The sequence below is a fragment of the Pinus tabuliformis genome, chromosome 5_2 (genome assembly GCF_031772625.1).
Source record: "Pinus tabuliformis cultivar Carrire ecotype Pingquan chromosome 5_2, CPIR1, whole genome shotgun sequence".
Lineage (NCBI taxonomy): Eukaryota > Viridiplantae > Streptophyta > Pinopsida > Pinales > Pinaceae > Pinus > Pinus tabuliformis.
This window is the reverse complement of record NC_142306.1, coordinates 360,153,986-360,175,701: the sequence shown is the minus strand read 5'-3', so window position 1 is coordinate 360,175,701 and position 21,716 is coordinate 360,153,986. Positions and strand designations below refer to the sequence as shown.

General features: G+C 38.2%; 1 protein-coding gene across 2 annotated transcripts in view; it reads right to left on the bottom strand.

Annotated features, from left to right (window-relative positions):
- The window catches only part of LOC149158954 (uncharacterized), a 292,431-nt gene that overhangs the window by 197,459 nt on the left and 73,256 nt on the right, over nucleotides 1-21,716 (bottom strand). The window lies entirely within an intron of this gene.

Here is a 21,716-nt window from a genome sequence, read left to right as displayed (position 1 = left end):
AATCAAAAGGATCAAAGGGTGAACATGACACCACTAGCACACATAGAGCAACTGCAAGAACTCCATCAACATCCACCCATGGTAGTGGACTTGTAACAACAGGCACAGACATCCCATTAAGGCGTAAAACAATATCAGAACACTGGTTTCTCTATGCATGTGGCATACCATTCAATATCCTTTGCTCACCTTATTGGCATGAAATGGTAGTCGCCATCAATGATGCCCCTAAAGGATACAAGAGCCCTAGGTATGACAAAGCTAGAACTATGGGATTTGACCAAGAAAAAGCCAAAATAACAATTGCTTTGGGTAAATTCACAAATTCTTGGAATAAATATGGGGTATCCATTGTATCTGATGGTTGGACAAATGTAAAAGGCAAGTCATTGATAAGTGTTCTTTGTGTGTCTACTACTGGTGCAGCCTTTCTTTCATCTCATGACTACTCGTATAAGTTTAAGACCGGCATCAACATTGCAAAACCATTAATTCAAACAACTGAAAGTACTAGGAAATACAATGTCATCCAAGTCATCGCTGATAATGCTTCTAATTGTAAGGTAGCGGGAGCAATTATTGAGGATAGATACCCCAACATATTTTGGTCTAGGTGTTTGGTTCACACAATGAACCTTTTGATGCATGATATTATTAAGATAAAGGAACCTCAATACAAATGGATTGGTTCATTGTACAAGAAAGGAAAGAAAATGATAATATTCATTACCAATCATAGCAATACCCATGGCCTTTTCTATATTCTCTCAAGGTTGGAGCTACTAAAGATAGCAAAGACTAGATTTGCTAGCTGTTACCTCACCTTCAAGCGCCTTTTGAAGGTAAGAGAGACATTGGCTAGCATGGTATCAAGTGAATAATGGCAGATATTAAAGGACAGGGCTACAATGGCATCTAAGAGGGAAAATTTTTAGGAGGTGGAGAACACAGTTTTTGATGGTCAGTTTTGGACAGGTGTGAGGAATGTTTTGCAGTTCACCAAGCCCATTTATAATATGATTTGTTTGGCAGATACAGATGCGCCAATGATTGAGGAGGTGTATGAGCAAATGGATAGCATGTCAGGGCAAATAAAAGATATTGTTGAGCCGAAAGATCCCATCTTGTATGATCATATTCACAGACATGTGGTCAAAAGATGGGATAATCTTAATGTTCCACTCCATGCCTTGGCGTATGTCCTTACGCCAAAATACTACTCTCCATCTTGCCCAACTTGCACCTAGGGGTGGGGTTAGGAGAAAACCCCATACAGATCCAGAGGTACAAAATCGCTATATGACCATATTAGACAAGCTGGTGCCTAAGAGGGAGGAGAGTGCTAGGTTTCGTGACAATTAAGCAAATACTTCAGTCAAACTGGAGTGTTTAGTTCTTTGCATGTTATTGATGATAGAGATAGAATGGATCCTATTGAGTGGTGGAACATGTATGGCTCCAGGGACCTTTGGCAAAATTGGCAGTTAAAGTGCTTTCACAAAAGGTTAATACTTCTTATACAAAGAGGTGTTGGGGCACCTATAGCTTCATCCACAATGTCAAAAGAAACTACCTCAATGAAAATTGGGAAGAAAGCTTGGTTTATGTACACTACAACTTGAGGTTGTTGACACATTATAGTGATTGGGCTCGATATGATAAGAGCATATGTCACTTGGGACAACCCGGAGGAGGACAATTTCGAGGATGGAGCCTTACATTTGGAGTAATTGGAAGCAGAACTTTTGAAAGATTAGGATGAAGCAGTGACAACAGAATCAACAACCATGCCACCCCCATCATCCACTAGTAGTGCTCACATTGCACCAACTTTGTCACCACCTCCATTTGCAGCCTCACGTGGAGTTCATGTGCGTTATGGTTTTGGACGTGGCCATCCATCTATGTGGGAGGAGCCTAGACCATGAGAAAAGAAATTAGAAATTTGTCATGGCAAGAAGAAATTTTGATTTACTTGTCCTTTCTAGTTTCTAGTACTTTTATGACTATTGACTCTTTCATATTTATTACGGTATTTTTGTAAACAATATTTGACAATTTAAGTTTGAAGTTTGAAGTTGGCAATTATAATTCATTGGTAATGATTCATGAATTATGAATGAATATGATGCTTCGTGAAAGTTGAAACATTTCATTTCATGTTTGATATTCTTTGTTATGGTTTGGTAATGGTTACAACTACAAGTACAACTTTAGTGATGACAAATGTTATATATTGAATTTTGAAACTTTGAAATTTTAAGATTGATGAAACATGAGAATCGAAATGTTGTATCTTGTGGTTGATGAATATTATAACTACTACGTGATTGATGTTATATGGTTTAATCCATGTTTTTATGCTTTTTATAGCTAATTCATCATTCTGCATGCTTTTGTTGACATATATGCATCAAAATATATAAAAACATATATTATATAAGAATTTCTCCCGATTAGCTCTCGACTCGGAAGCTTCTGAAAATTGTCGATCCTCGCCCCCACTTTCGATTCTGCTTCCAAGCAGCATTTGTTGTGGTTGGGATGTTGCCTCCATAGATGATGTACCCCAAGACCCTGCAAGACACCCCCAGGTTGGCTTTGTACCCTACTCGATGGATGACTTGTGAATGATGATTTGATTATGATTAGTCAGTGAGGCCCCTTTGGAGGGGCTTCTACACCTTATGAACTGAGGACGTTAACTTTGGAGCTATGATGTCATCATTCTAAAGCTTTGAGATGTGACATATGCACCCATTTAGCACGAAATCATGGACATGACAGACCACTTGATGCTAGTGGTAGTTTTTTTATGATAGAGCACCTTATTTGGATGATGGAGATGGCTTATTGATGTAGATCACCTTTGGAGGTGCTCCTTGCACCTTTCCATGAGAGAGAGTCTCATTTGGAGCATGACATCATCCTTTTTGGCCTTATTACTCACAAGCATGTGTTAATTTAAGGCAATTTGTTATGTTTTTGAGTTGAGATGGCTATTATGTTGGTCGGTATGTGACCTTAGCACCATATTATGTGGATTACTTGTATTTGGGGCTCTTTTAACTTTCTTAGTGAGGAATTGACCTAGCTTTGTATTGTATAAATAGGAGGTCAAACTCTTCCGTTTGAACACAACACACATTCATTTGTCCTGGATTAAATTCTCTTGAGCTAAGCTCAATGGAGGCCTAGTTGAGCGGCCAAGCCTAGGGTTTTTCTCTTTGGTGGATGGAGCTCTTCTCAAAGATTTGCTTGGTGAATCTTGGATCTTGCATGCATTGTAAGTTGGTTTATTTCCCATACTTTGACATTTTCATGAGAATCGTTGCTACTCTTGTTAAGTAGGTTAATTTGGCATTTTTTTGCATGCCCCTTGTTGAATTTGTCCTCATTTTCTAAAAATTTGAGGAGAAGAGTAGGTTAATTCTTTTCCCTTGATTTTTTGGAGAATTGAGTACCCTAATTTACACCCTAGTGTGTTGGAATTAGGTTTTCCCCTTAGATTGTCCTAGGTTAGGTTTGTATCCTAGACTCCATCGCCCTATGTGGAGAAGGCACTAGTTTTCCTTCATCTAGTAGATAGGTTTTAATTTTATGTTAATTTTGCAAAACCTTAGTTTGATTAAAATTATTTTTTTAATACAATTTTCTTCGTAATGGGGATAATTTTCACCTAAAACGTGTTCTATTGGTTTAATAATGCTCTATGATGAATGTCCTATGGTATAGAATCACTTTAACATGCATTGGAGAAGCATATTAAGTGTTTTTCATGCCTTTTTCTGCAATTAATCAGAGCTAACGTCAATATTTAACGTGCATTTATTGGCTAATTGAACCGTGGAAAGTTGTTGAATTTTATTTCCTAAGTTGTTGATTTTCTAATATTTCAATCCATGTACTTTTTATGTGAATTGAATGGTTAGAATTGTTGTTGTTATAAAGTCTTGTTTGTTGTCCAAAACTGCAGATTTTTACCCTAGTTATAGCAGCTTTGTGTCTAGTAAGCATAAGTTGTGATCTGGGAAACTATTTGAGACTCCCTTGGCCTAATAGCTTTGCGATTGATCCATAGGCCCTAAGAACACCTTTGTTTACTTTACACTCAACCTCCATCTTACCCTACTCATTATAGGCTTGTGTGGTTGGATATAGTTTGTAGAAGCCTTGGGGCAGGGGCGAGGGGTGTATTTAGCTTTAAGTCCCTTAGAGTTAATCCCTGACTCCTACCAAGTAGCCTCCCTTGTGGTGGTTGGTTGTCACCACTAAAAAGGAAGAGGGGTAGTTGTTGGGGTGACAATGTTGACACCCCTGTCTTGTTGTGCAAGTTTCTTGTTTGGTGAAGGCTTTGAACTAACGTCCAAGATTTTGCAACAACATTTTTTGGTGTCGTTACCGAGGAGTCCTCAATATCTCAAGTCTATGCTTCAATCTTCTTTTAATAAGAATTCCTCAAATCCTCTTAGGGTGCTGATCCATTGAATGCACATTTTATAAAGGTTATGTGGACAAAGAATGGCCCCTTCGGATTTGCATGTATTGTTCCCTACTTTGGATGTTTAGGATGTTCTCGAATATTCTAATCAAGTTAATCTAGCTTATTTTCAGAATTCTCCACAATTTGATGGTCGCCTTCTTTGGCCATTGTGCATGTTTTAGCATTCCAAAAATATGCTTCAGAGAACAGTATTGCGCATGAAGATGCACTTATAAGTTTATTCCTCAATTCTATTGGTTACAATGGTCAGGATTAGGCCAGATGCTTTCTCACTCCAAAGAGAATACCTTTTGAGGAATTTCTCAAGCATTAGACCCGAGATTCCAAAGGTATTAAGATACCCTAAGGGACTTGCTCTCCAAGAAGAGACTCTTGTAAGTGAAGCTTGTATAGAAGCGGAAGAATCTCCGTCTATAGACAGTGAAGAAGAATATGAAGAAGTTAATGAAGTGAGTGACCAGGAGCTAGAAGAAGAAGCCCTCAAAGATCAAGAAGACCTCATTGATGAGACTATTGTTGAAAACCATGGTCTTACTGAAGCTCTGGGTGAAACTCCTTCTATTGGTGGATCTTGGATCTTGCATGCATTGTAAGTTGGTTTATTTCCCATACTTGGACATTTTCATGAGAATCGTTGCTTTTCTTGAGGAGAAGAGTAGGTTAATTCTTCTCCCTTGATTTTTTTAGAGAATTGAGTACCCTAATTTAAACCCTAGTGTGTTGGAATTAGGTTTTCCCCATAGATTGTCCTAGGTTAGGTTTGTATCCTAAACTCCATCACCCTAGGTGGAGAAGGCACTAGTTTTCCTTCATCTAGTAGATAGGTTTTAATTTTATGTTAATTTTGCAAAACCTTAGTTTGATTAAAATTATTTTTTTAATACAATTTTCTTCGTAATGGGGATAATTTTCACCTAAAACATGTTCTATTGGTTTAATAATGCTCTATGATGAATGTCCTATGGTATAGAATCACTTTAACATGCATTGGAGCATATTAAGTGTTTTTCATGCCTTTTTCTGCAATTAATTAGAGCTAACGTCAATATTTAACGTGCATTTATTGGCTAATTGAACCGTGGAAAGTTGTTAAATTTTATTTCCTAAGTTGTTGATTTTCTAATTTTCCAATCCATGTACTTTTTATGTGAATTGAATGGTTAGAATTGTTGTTGTTATAGAGTCCTGTTTGTTGTCCAAAACTGCAGATTTTTACCCTAGTTATAGCGGCTTTGTGTCTAGTAAGCAGAAGTTGTGATCTGGGAAACTATTTGAGACTCCCTTGGCCTAATAGCTTTGGGATTGATCCATAGGCCCTAAGAACACCTGTGTTTGCTTTACACTCGACCTCCATCTTTCCCTACTCATTATAAGCTTGTGTGGTTGGATATGGTTTGTAGAAGCCTCAGGGCGGGGGGGAGGGGTGTATTTAGCTTTAAGTCTCTTAGAGTTAATCCTTGACTCCTACCGAGTAGCCTCCCTTGTGGTGGTTGGTTGTCACCACTAAAATGGAAGAGGGGTAGTTGTTGGGGTGACAATGTTGACACCCCTGTCTTGTTGTGCAAGTTTCTTGTTTGGTGAAGGCTTTGAACCAACGTGCAAGATTTTGCAGCAGCATTTTTTGGTGTCGTTACCGAGGAGGAGCTCGATATTCAAGTCTATGCTTCAATCTTCCTTTAATAAGCATTCCTCAAATCCTTTTAGGGTGCTTATCCATCGAATCCACATTTTATAAAGGTTATGTGGACAAAGAATGGCCCCTTTGGATTTGCATGTATTGTTCCCTACTTTAGATGTTTAGGATGTTCTCAAATATTCTAATCAAGTTGATCTAGCTTATTTTCAGAATTCTCCATAATTTGATGGTCACCTTTTTTGGCCATTGTGCATGTTTTAGCATTCCAAAAATATGCTTCAGAGGGCAGTATTGTGCATGAAGATGCACTCATAAGTTTATTCCTCAATTCTATTGGTTACAATGGTCAAGATTGGGCCAAATGCTTTCTCACTACAAAGAGCATATCTTTCGTTGCCTAGCTTATTAAGGAATTTCTCAGGCATTGGAGCCCGAGATTCCAAAGGTATGAAGATACCCTAAGGGACTTGCTCTCCAAGAAGAGACTCTTGTAAGTGAAGCTTGTATATAAGCGAAAGAATCTCCTTCTAAAGATAGTGATGAAGAATATGAAGAAGTTGATGAAGTGAGTGACGAGTAGCTAGAAGAAGAAGCCCTCAAAGATCAAGAAGACCTCATTGATGAGATTATTGTTGAAAACCATGGTCTTACTTAAGCTCTGGATGTAACTCCTTCTATTGAAGACATTGATGAAGCATCTCATGTTGAAGAGTATGTCCAAAAAGATCTTGATGAAGAAGATGCACTTTTCTGTGTAGACCATGGTGAGGTAAGTGGTTTTTCTTTCAAAATTTGAGTTGAATGATTCACCTTCTGAAAATTTGAGATAGAAGACCATATGTAAGAATCGCTAGAAGTTATTGATGTTGAACTCATACATGTTGGAAGGCATACGTGGGATATGAGCTACTATCACTTTGATAGGAATCCTATATATGATTCTAATGATGATGCTAGAGAAATATTGAAGGGATCAGGTTTTATTGATCCTTGTGACCATTTCCAATCCCACATGTATAGTGATGATCTTTGGTAGTGTTGTCGCCAGAATTGTACAGGGGATTATGACAACGACCCAGGGCAGGGGTTGTCACTATTCTAGATGTCTTTGTTAAGTTTAGGTATGTTTTATGCTTAGAGCAATTTATTTCAATTTTCACAATTAGCTTAGTATCTTTTCCAGATTAGCAATCACATCAGCATTAAAGTAAACTGCAGATAGAACATAAACATAAATCACAGAAAACAAGCCAAGACAAGAGGACACAAGATGTGGTGCTAGCCAAGGACAAACCCCAATGTGGGGAATTCTTCTTTTATGTTCTTCAATAGTTCAACAGAGAGAGAGAGATAGTACATTTAAAACAGAAGTCAACACCTTGACTTTTCTAGATAAGAGCAGAGATCATCTCTAGGAAGATAATACATGACATCAGTTGAAGACATGTTGCTTCAACTAATTCTCCAAGGTGACTCCTTCACCTATCATTGTGTTGCATCTCGTCATCATGCTGCACCTCACAACGCTGCACCATGCTGCACCCATCATTACAATGTTGGATCTCATGTTGTACACATCATACTGTTGCACCTTATGCTGCATTGTTGTCCCATGTGCCATACTGTTGTCCCACTGTTATGCTCCAACAAGCATCATAGCCTAGTTGTACCAATATGTTAGCAGCACCATGCTTGCCACCATGTACTTGTTGTTGTTGTTGTCCTATTGTGCCACTGTTGCACAATGTCATAGTTGTCCTAATCATTGTGTTGTCCTAACATGTTGTTGTCCCAATATGTTGTTGTCCCATCATTGTGTTGTCCAATGAGTTTGCAGCACCATGAACCATTGTTGATATGTACAGCAACACTGATGTCCCACTGTTGGCATTGATGCGCCTCGTGCATCATGTACTTGCTATCCATGTACCCACCATCAACCATTGTTGCTATGTACAACAACACTGTTGTCCCACTGTTGTTGGTTAGGGCATATTTGCCTGCTATAATAACCCTTGATCAGCTACTAAAATAGCCCTTCTTGACTGTGGCTTACCCTTGGAGAAGTGGTGGCTCCCATCGTTGTTGTTCTGGGCATAGACAGCCCCCAATACACTTTCATGTTGCCTCGTTTTGGAGTGGCTAGGCCTGCGGCCTACCACAAACCTCCGCTGCCACCTACAACCCACTCAAACCACCATATGTTTCCCTCTAAACAGTTCGTAGGGCTATGGCTTACCCACAGCAATCTACACTGCCCTTTACCAAGCATTGGGCACCTAAGAACTCCTCCACGCAGGCTGCAACAGCCTTTCCTTGTCTTGGCCCTTTAGGGAGTAATCTCGGCCTCCCTTACGGCAAACTCGACCCTCCAAAAGATCATGAAACAGGCCTCTATAACCACATTGTTCAGCTCTCCTTTGTTGCAGCTAAGACAGAGTTCCCTTGCCTCCAACTTAGGGCTATCTCCTTCACAACATGACTGCGTCTTCTTGGATTAGGGCAGACTGTGACTAGACATCCTTTAGGACTGCGGCTAGGTCATCCTCCTTAGGACTGCGGCTAGGGCATCCTCCTTAGGACTGCATTTTCCTTGCTAGGGCATCATCTCTAGGGCAACTCCCTTAGTCTTCTTTCCTCCAACGTCTAGGGCTTCCACTCCTAGATTTCTCTTCCACTAAAACCCAAGACAAGTGGAGAGAAATCAAGATAGAAGTGTGTGTTGAAATGACTCTCAAGTCATCTCCTTTTATACTAAAACGTTGAGCACATGTGGGGTTTATTTGGTTGTTGGCCGACCTTGACGAATTGTCTTATAACACAAATAAATTCATAACTCCATGAATACTTATCGGAATCAGATGATCTTTAGATCAATCCTACACCTCTCAATGAGAGGGATCCAAGAAAAATATCTGCTGCCATAAATACGTTGACCCACATGGAGTTTGGCCCTAGTTGCCAATTTTAACAGTCTCCCTATAGCAGGCTATGGGGGGTAGTCCCTATGAAATGTGAGGATGAAATACCTATCAGCAACTGACAAATCCGGGAGAAACAATTGAATGGACTAGCAACTTGGTTAATTATGATTAACAAGCTCAGTTATTGGCACAATTATATTAAATTATTTGAGAAACCAGTGCATTAATGGGGTCAAAATTACTTTCTTAATATAAATTGGTTACCAAGTCACCGGATGAACAATTGTTGCTTAGGATGCTCGCTATCCTATATGAAATGCGACACCTAAAACTAAATGAAATGCAAGATCTTGATAAATTTTAAGTTAGATGCCTATCTAAATGAATCCTTCCTCTCAGTTTTGAAATTAGTCTCTAGTGTAGGTTGTGAAGAGAAGCCCAAGGAAAGACAACAAAGGCTATATTAACAATACCTTCCCTGGAGTTCTAACTACCCGATGCCTTTGGTGTTGTAGAGATTATGGCTCTAGCAAACTGCAAGGTCATCGTGTTAACCACAGGAGAGGTTCTAGACTTCGCAAGCTGGGTGAGAAAGGTGGTCCTAGAGTCTTTCAACCAAGCTTATGCTTGGAGGTAAGTTAATTAATGCAAGGCTAATCCTAGAATGTGGATGCAAAATATGAGTGATTATCCTTAAGGTGAAGTTGTTAAATGTTTTAAGTAAATTCAATTTGGAGCAATGAAAAGAGATACTTAACAATTTACAATGGCAATCTTCACCCAAAGAAAGTGCTTAATAAACCAAATATATGGCGCCAGAAAATGTTGTCAAGATTACGATGTAGATCAATTTCTCGTGAAATGACAATACCAATGTGCTAATTAGAGACAAAAGAGGAAACTTCAATTCTTTAGCAATTTTTTAGATAATCTCAAGATTACTCTTATCACAACTATGATGATCAATTAAGTGCTTTAAGAGTGACTTGATTAGCAAGATTATAAACTTAGATGTGAAGCATCACTTGCAAGAAACAAGAAGTTAGTACACTAAAGTAAATAGCAATATGATAGCAATGACAAGTGAGAATTTTCTTCAAAGACAAATGTCACAATAATGCTAGCTATCAATGAGAGAAAGAGAGCATATTCACCAAACTCACAATTAGAACTACTCAACAATGATACTCTTTAGCTTATGATACTTTGAGAGAACAAGAGCAGCAAAATTATCTTAGTCAATTATCCTTAGAGCACTTATGTTCTTATCTTAAGAGAGATTGCTAACAGTGAATGCTTGAGTGCAAGAATGCAAATGCATGCAAGAGAAGAACTAGAGAGGAAGCTCAATCAAACTACTTTGCCAACAACAAGATCATAAACAAATATGCAAGGGATGTCAAGAATGCATGCCCAATGGAATTAGATGACTATCTACTACTTTTCACACCACTGTCACGCTTATGATCAAACCTTAAAATGCATATATCAGACCCTAGATTAATATGACAGTCCTCCAAAAATGACAAGATATGCCAAGCAAATGCAAGCCCAATCAATGCAAATGATATGCCAATGATAAGAGATGATTGTAAGTTAATTATTATGCCATTGTCATGTAATGGTGTCACCATTGTAGGTGACTTAGTATGGTTGTAGGTGATTATATCAGACCTTGAAGTTCAACCACAGTCCTTCAAATTTCACTTATACGCAACCAATAGAACCACAAGGTAAATGTTTATTGCCTTAAGTGATCAATTGATGAGATTATGGTTTATTTTGGGTGTGTTTAAGCCTTGAACATGCCACTACAAACAATGTGCTTGAGAATTATATGTAGAGCAGTGATGAGAGAAGAGGGATAGAAGGCCAAACCACTAGGCCTTATGGCCTTGTTGGTGACTAGAGACTTTTCCAAAGAAATTGCCCACCTGCAACCACAACGTTAGCTCCAAAACCACTGCAAAACCAAAATGTTAGAGGCAACAAACCAATATAGACTCAATCAATGACTGAATGAGCGCTAGAGGAGGCCTAAAGAGGCCAACGATGAGGCTAGAAGGCAAACGATGGAGGAAAGCAAGGCCTAGAAGGCTTGTGGCTAGGGAGATAAAGCCTTAAAGGCCTGCAACACACCAAGAAGAGCCTCTTAGAGGCTACAGTGAGGGGAAGGAGGGAAGCCGAGAAGGTTAGATGCCCTAAGGGACCTGCAGCTCAAGGGAAAAAGGCAGCGGCAGAGCGATAAGGACCTAGGAGGGCTAACAACAAGGGTAGAAGGCCTTTTGAGGCCATGGCAAGGGATGAGAGGGTGGAGACAAGGCCTAGAAGGCCTGCAACTTTGCGGGGGAGGCTGAATAGGGGCAACGAAGGCTAGAAAAGGCCCAACAAGGGCTCATGCCAAGGGAGAGAGGCCTACAACTCAATGAAGAGGGGTAAAAGGACCATGGATAAACTAGAAAGGGTAGCAGCTAGGCCTTGGCGGCATAAAGAAAAAAATCGGACCCCTGCAATGAGCCAAAGTATCCAAAGATCGCGACAAAACGCCAAGAATTTTACCTTGTAGGCCCAACGTCTTCCTTTCTTGGTTGAATGTTGAGCTTGGATGAGGGCTAGAGGTTAGATCTTTACCTTCCTAGCCCTAGATCTACCTCAAAACCCCAACAAATTTGCTCAATAAGGATAGACGTCACACTTGGATGAGATAAACCCTTCAAACCCTAGCCTTAGGGCTAGATCCTCCACAAAAAATCGATTTCCTTAAGGGCTTGAAGATTCACCTGCAAAAATGAATAGAAAGAATTCCCAAAACCCCAATATATACAAAAAATTTCAAAAATCCCAAAACCCCAAGTGCTACAAAATTAAAACAAGGGTTATATTAATTTACAAATATTTACAATATTTACAAAATTTAATATTAGCTCTCATTAGCAAATTAAATCTTTGTAGCCCAAGATTAAATAAAAAATTTGAGAATTTTTTAAATAAATTTCATGGATGAATAATTTCAAAAAATAGACCAGCTAAAACCCTCCTGCAAAATAATCCGTCACAATGAAAGCTTAGGGCTCAAACAAGGTCGACCCTTCCCCACACCAAGGTTTAGCGTATCTGTAGTTCTCTATTCAATCTCCAAATAAATTGTTAGATCATATAGTGAATCAGTTCACCTAAGATAACTCATACCAATAGAATGTTCTTATCACCGACAAATGAAATAACAGTGGAATATTCAGCCCAATATAGAGTATAAACACACAAACTAAGCACATACCACAGATCAGCAGATAGAAGTTGAAATATTCAGCCCAATATAGAGTATAAACACATAAACTAGCACATACCACAAATCAGCAGATAGAAGAACACCATGAACTGAAACCCCAAAGTCTTTCTATTATGAGAAAAATAATTCCAGCAGAGCAGAAGCTGAGTACATCAATAGAAAATTACTCCACCCAAATATCAGATTATCCAAAGATGGAAAATAGAAGCTCGATAGCTTCTTTATATAGAGAAAACCCCTCCAAGTGGAAAATAATGGCTAGTTGGCTTGATCCTCATCAAAATAATCTCAACTGTCGAAAATAACTTGATCTTCTTTTAATCTCCACCGTCGAATTTTTATTTTTGAGGAAAAAATCGAATTTCTCTTCAAAACCATTTTTTATTAATCCAAAATTAATATTTTGGATTAATTTCCTCAAAAAATGACTTTGCCTTAACCACCAAGGTCCAAGGGCTCAAATTTTCTTAAAATATCCATTTTTCCCTTAGTGGGATGGGGGACCTCCAAAAATTGACTTCTTTTTTACCAACGAATTTTTTATTATATTCCACTTAGAGAGAAATTATTTTCTCTGTAATTGTTTTTTACCTGTGTTGCACGGATACCCACACCCGAGGGTGGGGTTCTCGAACCCGTCCCGGGTTCCCGCACCCAAGTACCGGATTCGGGTACGAGTTCTTCCCAGACGAACCCAGAAGAACCAGGTTCTTCCATGAAGAACCAGGTTCTTCAAAAAAAAAATTGGGTTCTTTTCCTTTAACGGGTTCTTGGGTTCTTGGGTTCTTCGGGTGCTTGGGTTGTCGGGTTCTTCGGGTTCTTCGGGTTGGGTTCTTTGGGTTCTTCATAAAAAAAACTATATTAAAAATTTAATTTTCAAATAATTTTTTTTTATTGAAATTTAAAAAATAACTTATAACAAAGGTAAAAAACTTTAAAAACCCTAAATCTTTAAGACTTTAACTCTTTACACAAGCAAATATCTGATAGACTGATACCGTGATACGTGATTATTCTTGGCGGCAGAGCACCGCGACATACCAGAAGAACAAACACCGTGATCACTGATTACTGATTTCATTTAACTTTTAAGTTTTTTCCATTTGGTTGAGGCTTGAGCCGTCCCCGTTTACCATTTCCGGCGGCAGTGGGCAGCTTCAGCAGCAGTGGGCAGTGGGCAGCTTCAGCGGCAGTGGACAGAGCAGCTTCAACGGCAGTGGTATTTACAAGTTTTTGTTTTCAATTTTATTATTCCATGAAAAAGTTTCACAAGACCCGCGTGTGAAAAATATAGGTGCATTATAATTTATATTACACATTTGAACAGTGAACACCCACAGGGGCTCAACTACATTAAGCTGCATTACACTTTCATTGTAAGTGGATCGCAATTGCCCACTAGCAGTCACTACTGCAATATCCCTAATGCCATAGGTGTTCGTGATTACTTAAAACCAAAAACCCAGGCCTGTAGACCCGTGTTCTCTGTTCCGACGATGAGCTTTGTGGAACGGAACGTAGCCACCATCTAATTTGTAAGGCTCCTTGGAGCATATTAGCAAGTTTAATTGCAATGTTTTCCATCAACACGTAACATTGAGCTGGCAAAACATATAATAAATAATTCCCTTCTCTATACAGATGAACATTCAATTGTAACAACTCAATTTAAAAGCTAAATATGTCACTTATGTTGAGAACATAGAATATATGGCATCGAAACCAGCACTGGAAAAGAGACCTCTTACTCTGTAATTTGAGCCTGCAAATTCTTGTAAATCAATTTGGAATGAAACATTCATTCCCGAGCCAAATAACCATCAAATTATAAACTGTAAATGCACACATACAGGTTCAGACATTTTCGGTCAAATAGAAAGTAGGATTGAGACCAACCATAAGCTGTAATCATCTGATGCTGTTAAATGGCGAAGGGCTATTTTGGACAATGGCTAAATTAAGTATCAAAATCTGCCAATTTCTCACAGCATTCTGATAACATCATGTTAAGATTAAAACTAGGAAAATATGCCTAAATCATATATGGTCTCTACAAACTTGTACACCAAGTAATCTCTAAAAACTGCGAAGATGCTTTATGTTTAGATAATTAATATTCAGGCAAAGCTTCGCACTCAAAGACAAACTATCCCTCAAGCCATCAGATGGCTGCTGTGCATTTTATTGGGAAACAAAGACTGATAAGCGTGTTTTGTGGAAGGGTAAGGCTGCCACTGTTTTTGGGATTGCTTTACCACAAAGCACACCATGCATGGGGCAGGTGGATGATTAGACATCAAGAAAATTCTAGACCACTATCAGGTTGAGAAGAATCTCCTATGATGTGCATGTTTAAATGATTATCATTAAAGTTTTCTTGTTTAAAGTTGAAAAAATATACAAATTCAAATTTCATATATATTATTAATTATAAATTTATAATTTATAAAATTTAATTATTAAAATTTAATATTATTATATAACCCGACGAACCCATGCACCCTGTTTCCAAAAATGTCGTCCCCGTCCCCGTCCCCGCACCCACGTTTCCTAGCAACATAGTTTTTTACTCTAAATTAATTAATTTTTTGGCTTAGGATTTTTATTTAATTTTGTTAGAAAAATTAATTAATTGACTCTAGAGGAGATTTAATTTTCCACCCTCAAATATTTTAGCCATGGTGTTTGATTATAAGGGACCACGTATTAAAATGTTTTTACATCAAAATATTACAATTAATTCAACCCTTCGAAGGAGAAATACACTTTATGCCAGGCTCTCAAGACATTACCCAATTCTGCAACACAATATGATCTAGTATGTAACCAAGTGTGCTTACGATAAAATAATTTAGCCATGGTGTTCAGATTACGAGGGACTATGCACTAGAATTATTCCTAAACACACTTTTACAATAGACTCGATAAACACTAGGACCCACCTAAGACCTTGTCAATGAATTCCACCCTAGTTTTGGGGTTATAGCTGGAAGAAAAACTCTAACGATTGTGTGTTTACAAACACACATTATTCGGGGAGGTTAAAAAACTTCCTAGGATGAAATCCTTTGCCAAAATCAGAGGCTTACCTAGGTGTTGTTACATAATTAAATGGTCATACTAGCATGATTTACAATATACCTTGCAGAAATTGGGTTTACAATGATGAAATTAAGGCTAATTGATGACTTTGATCTTTAAAAAAAATTCTCCACGTCCTTGTACATTGCTTTCTCGGACTGTTGACAAAGTGTGGTCAATAGGTAACATGAGGAGGACATGATCACAGACTTCTTTGAGCCACCCACACCTCCTTTTGATGTCAATTGTTAGTTGTCCCTTTATTCAGACTTGGTAGGTATCCATGTGGCAAGTTAGCCTTGATCTCCCCTGTTGAGTCTAATTGTCGCAAGAGGCCACAAGTTTTTCAAAGCATGGCTCTCTAGCCTTTTCTTCCTCCATGTTGTTCCCAACATGCCTCCAAAGACATGACCCAGAGTTGTATATTTGGTGTTGAAGTAAGTTTGGGGAAAGAATGTTTTCATGCTGTGGTTTGTTGTAAAGTTTAATGCTTTATGAAAAGATGTAACAAACCTTGAATTTTGAGCAAACTTTTTCTTCAAGGTCTATGTCCATTTGTCCCTTTTCATCCTTGTCTTGGTTAAAGGATCTTAAGGTCATTTTCAGATTTTTGACGATCCCTTCTCAAGCTTTTAGGGATGATGTTGGGAATCATCAAGAAGGTCGTTGTTTTTTTTTAGATGCTACAACTATATCATGAGGACCTTGATTGTGTCAAGTGTGATCGTTTCTCATTTTATTTTGACCCCACTGCAGCCCACCCTTGTATCTTTGACCTTTTCCTTAAGCAGGGTGAGATGATGGCTTCACGCCACGTTAAGTTTGACATTTCCTTGTTTATCCTGTGACTAAGCATATGGGTAGGGTGTTTGATCTCAACTTGATTTTATGCTAAGAATAAGGGTAGGGTGTTTGATCTCAACTTGATTTTATGCTAGCTTCATTGGTTGTATGACTATACTTAGCCATTTTTGTTGGCATATTAAAGTAGGAAGGAGTAGGTTGTGTGCTTTGCATTCTTGATTGTGCATCCATCCCTTGCTTGTATCATGTTGATTTCCATTGCATTAGTAATGTTTTGATTTAGTGTATATTTCTAGTTAGAAGTTTTGTTTATGTGCCTAACAATGAAATGACCAAGTGCATCATGTGTGGATGTTATTGATACTTCTAATTGTTTAGGTGTGTGCAGGTATAGTAGGTTTGTGAGCCAGAGATTGTTAGGATTCTCATGCTCTTAATTCAAGCACATGGATCGTGCACTCTATGATAAGTAGATGTCTGCCAATTAGAGTCAGATGTTAACTAGGTTAAAAGATCTCTCCCTTCAATCCAGCTTGCTAGCTAGCAACTCCACTTTGATCCATAGATAGGCATTCTCAATTTCCTCTTAGCCACTCTTCGATCAATTTTTTCTTTCATTTAGCCAATTCACCTTATCAAGGTGGGTCTTCAAATATGAGGTACACTAACCATTTTCATATCAAGTGCTTTCATTTAATGGTTTGATGCATTTTCCTATGGATCATGGATCAAATTAGATGATTGAACACTTTTGACTATATCCTTGCTCCCCTGCTTCACCTTGGTAGTTATCTCTCGCCCCTAGTGTAGTGTAACCCTCCTTGAGGCCTTTCTTTCCATTGTTTAGGAGGGACACAAATAGGAGGCCATGATTGACATTATGTGCTCAAGTTAATCCATAATAGCCACATCGAAAGAAAAATGTTAAAAGGCAAAAGATGGCTGGGAAAAAATGAAAGTGCATGGACAAAATCCTAACCTGAGTTATGCCCCCCTCATTAGCCATCACCCAGTTCTTGGCATATAATGATCTATATAAATAAAAGGAACTTTTGAATGTGCCAACCCCCATGCATAATGAACCACTAAATCTTAAGAGGGAATTTGATGCATATTTTAAACCTTGGAACCGAAGCTATCCATGCAAAGAAAAGGATATTGTTGAAGAAAAAGGTGCACTCAACGGGTAGTAAAAATAGGCCAAGGAAAGGGGAAACATGGGTCCCACAATTGGTCCCTCTTCACATCATATTACTCAAAAGACATTGGTTGTGTTGTCGCTCAAATTGTACATAGAATTGCAACAACGCTCAAGGAAGGGGTTGTCATCTGATCCCTGCCCTCTCCGTTTAAGCTATCTCCTAAATGCAGGCTAAGTGGGGTAGCCCCTATGAATGAGATGATGAGAAACTTATTGGAAACCAACAAGTATCGGAGATATAACTAAATGGCCTAGCAACTTGGGTTAAAGTTAAACAGCAAATATGATTATTAAGCACAATTAAATTAGATTCTTTAGGACATGAGTGAGAGACCAATGCCTTTAAATTAATTACTTGCAAAATATAGATTAATACTCCAAGTTACCATATGAACAATTGTTGCGAGATGCAAATTCTATCCTAAATGAAGTGCATGGCATAGATCTAATGTGCGATGCAAGACCTTGGTTAATTTTAATTATATGCCTTGTCTAGGTGAATCCTTCCGCTCAATTCTTTTGAAACTAGTCTGGAATGCAAGTTGTAAAGAGAAGTCTGAAGGAAGGAGGCTAAGTCCTTATTAACGATAGCTCCCATGGGGTTCTAACCGCCTAAGTGCCTTTGTTCCTACAAGGGATTGCCCACAAGAGAACTGCAAGGTTAACTGCGAAAGAGGGTCTAGACTTCTCAAATTGTGTGAAGAAGGTGGTCCTATCTTTCTTTCAACCAAGCTTATGCTTGGAGGTATATTTTAGAAATGCACTTCTAACCTAGAATGAAGGCGCAAATTATGAGTGACTGCTTAAATGAGATTATACATATATTAAATGCTCCAATGATGACAAGATTGAAATGCTTACAAAGTTATTCAACACAAGATGGCAAGAGAAATTAGAGAACACTTTCTCAATGAAACAAGATTAGCAATTCCAATTATCCAAAATGCTTATTAGAGCTTCTCAATATGTCAATTAGATCTCATTCAAGTCCTCTTATGTTTCTTAGCAATTAGGAACAAGAACAATTTAGAGCACAATGATGAGAAAGATAACTTCTTACCACTTAGATCATAAGCAAATGAGACACAATAGATGATCTTAAACATAATAATAAGCAGCACCAATAGAGACAAGCACAAGAAGAGATAGCTAACAGTTATATGCAATGTATGCAACTAGCATTGCAAATGCAATTTACTAACAATGAAAGGAGCTAGTGAAATTACTGGATATCCTTAAGACAAGATGCAAGGCATATGCAACCAGTTAACCAATGATAAGATCACTTGAGAAATGCACCAAACTTTTGCAAATCAGATTAGCAAGTTATTAGTATGAAAACAGTCCCAGAATTGACAAGAGAAGCTAGCAAAACATAATAATGATTAAACCTTAAGTAATGAGTGTTAATCTCTTATGTTCTTAAACTTGTTTGAGAGTGTTTTTAGGCTTCCTTAAGGTAATTATTGATTGATTATGCCACTGTCCAAATTAGCTTCAGATCTGATATATTATGACAGTTAAGAGAAAAGAGGAAAAGGTGAGAGACCAAACTGTTAAGGCCATGTGGCCTTCCTTCAATGGTTAGTTTGATAGGTTTGTGGCACTAAGAGAGTTATTTTGACTTTGAATAGCAATGTAAGGCCTCCAAGACCTGCAACCACCAATGTTAGTCCGAAAACACAATGAATTTACCCTCAAAAATCCCACAGCTAGTCATAAAATAACCTCTTAGGCTTGCGGCTAGGGAAATTGAGCAAGCATGGCAAGTATAGGCTCCAAAAATCAGACTTTTGGCCTTAGAGCAAGTGTAAACCCTCTTCAAACTTCTGCAAAACAAATTGTTAGCTTCAAAACCCCAATCAAAAGGTGATTCAGTCCTCTTAGAGCATGTGGCTAGGGCTTTTAGCCCTTCTTGTGCTAGCGGCTAGGCTAGAAGGCAGCCCTAAGGCTAGCGACTAGGCCTCAAAAGGCTAGAATGATGGTGAAATGGAATAATAAGCCTTCAAAACCCTTTTTCAATGGATAATGAGCCATCAAAACCAATAATTAGCCAATAAACTCAAAATTTCATGGATCAGTGACAAAAATACAATGAGAAACCACTACAAACCCTTGCCAAAAATCACACTAGGCCTGCAATCACAAATTGTTAGTGCCAAAATCAATTTGCAAACCAATTTCTCAATCCTCCAAAGGTTGTGGCTAGGTATTTAAGGCGTAATTAGGCTTGCGGCTTAGCCCTAGAGGCCAAATAGGCCTGTGGCTAGGGCTTATAGGCCCTTTAAGGGTTGTGGCTAGGGTAAAATGAGCCTATTAGGGCTGCAGCCAAGACCTAGTGCCCTCAAAACCCTTGCAGTCGCCTCCTGCAAGAAAAATTTGTCAATTTCAAGCCCAAAAATGACCCTAACCTTGAGGAAACCACCTGCAAAACAACTTTAGAAGAAAAATACTTAAGAAAACCCCAGTTCATGTAGCAAATAAGCCTTCTAAGGCTAGCGGCTCCCACAAAGAGGCTAGGCATTGGAATTTTGGCACTTGGGTCTTGTAGATCTTGGTCTCTAGACCCTAAATCAGCCCTCCTTGGTTGAACGCACTCCTCTAGGAAGCTGGACGGCTCCTCCTTAGGTGATCATAGGCCCAAACCCTAACTGTAGGGGCTAGATGAGGACCTCAAACCTCTTGCTTCAGATTTGTGTATGAATCCTTGAGCTAATGGCACCTGCAGTCAAATAAATAGAGCGAAACCACGAGATTTAGAAAATTATAAAATAAAAACCCCAAAAATATTATTTACAAAGGGAAAAATAATATGCAAGTGTTAGAAAATTATTTACACTATTCACAATTAAAATCAAGCTCTTGTTAGCAAATAAGTCCTTTTAGCCCAAGTAGATTTTGAAAATACTTGATAGAAATAATTTGTATTTGATGTACAAAGCCAAACCCAGCACAATAAATCGTTAGATAAGCTCAGAGTCCAAACAAGGTGTGGTCACCTCAAAGTCCATGAACTTGGGGCTTGCCCAAGGGCTGAATCACCTAAAAATCTCTACACACTCGAAAGATAGATTATTAGTTTCAAAGGGGTTTGATTCACACAAATAGACTAGAGATCTAGAGATACCTACTAGATCTACCAGCTTCAATGTGTTTACTCTAGCCCAATACCTACTAGATCTACTAGCTTCAATGTGTTTACTCTAGCCCAATACCTAAAGCAAGATACTTGTGCTAATAGATAATCCAACCACTGGCTATGAAACAATAATCTTCAGTTAAAGAACAAAATTAGAGCATTAAACCCATTCAGCACATACCATGAATCATCAAGAGAGAGACACCTTGAATTGAAACCCCAAACACTTTTATTAAAATTATTCTAGTAGAGCTTAGCTCAGTACAAATTTTCGATCTAGTTCAAGTTACCTATGAGGAGCAAAATGCTTCCTTACATAGAAAATAAGAGGGATCAAACCCTCCAAGTGGAAAATAATCACTAGTAGCATCGATCCATGACTTGATCATTGTTGAAAAAATTTGATCCCTTGATTAGCTGGCACAAATCTCCAAAAGAATTTGATTTTCCTTGTTCATTGGACTAGAGGGTCAATCTTTGACTTCTGGATCACTGGAGGACATTCAAAAAATAGAATTATCATTACTTGTGCAAAATATTCAACTTCCTGGCCCAAAAATTTCGATTTGCTGGAAAATAGTCTTCTCTGGCCTAACAGATTTTTGGACTGGGTCATCTACCTTGGAAATGAGGCTTTTATTTTTTACTTGAATATTTTCCTTTGAAAATAGCCTCAATAATTTTTTGGATAATTTTTCCACTTGGAGGGTAATCTTTCCCTTCATTTTATTTTTTAGACAATTTCTGGCTAATTTTATTTTTTTTATTTCTGCCAGAAAACTAATAGACTCAAGAGGGGATTAAATATTTTTCCACCCTCTAAGTGTATCTAAAAAATATTCAGGCAATGGTGTTCTAATTATGAGGAACCATTCACCAAAAATATTTCTAGACACACTTTTACATCAAAATATTACTAAATCAACCCTTAGAAGGGGAAATTACACATAGACACAGACTCTTAAGACTCAACCAAATTTTGCGACTCAAGGCACATGATCTAGCATGATAAAAATACATAGACTCGATAACACTAGGACTCACCTAGGATCTTGTCAATGAGTTCCACCCTAGCTTTGGGTTATATCTAGGATAAAAACTCTGCTAATTATCTGTGTTTACAAACACAAATAATTTG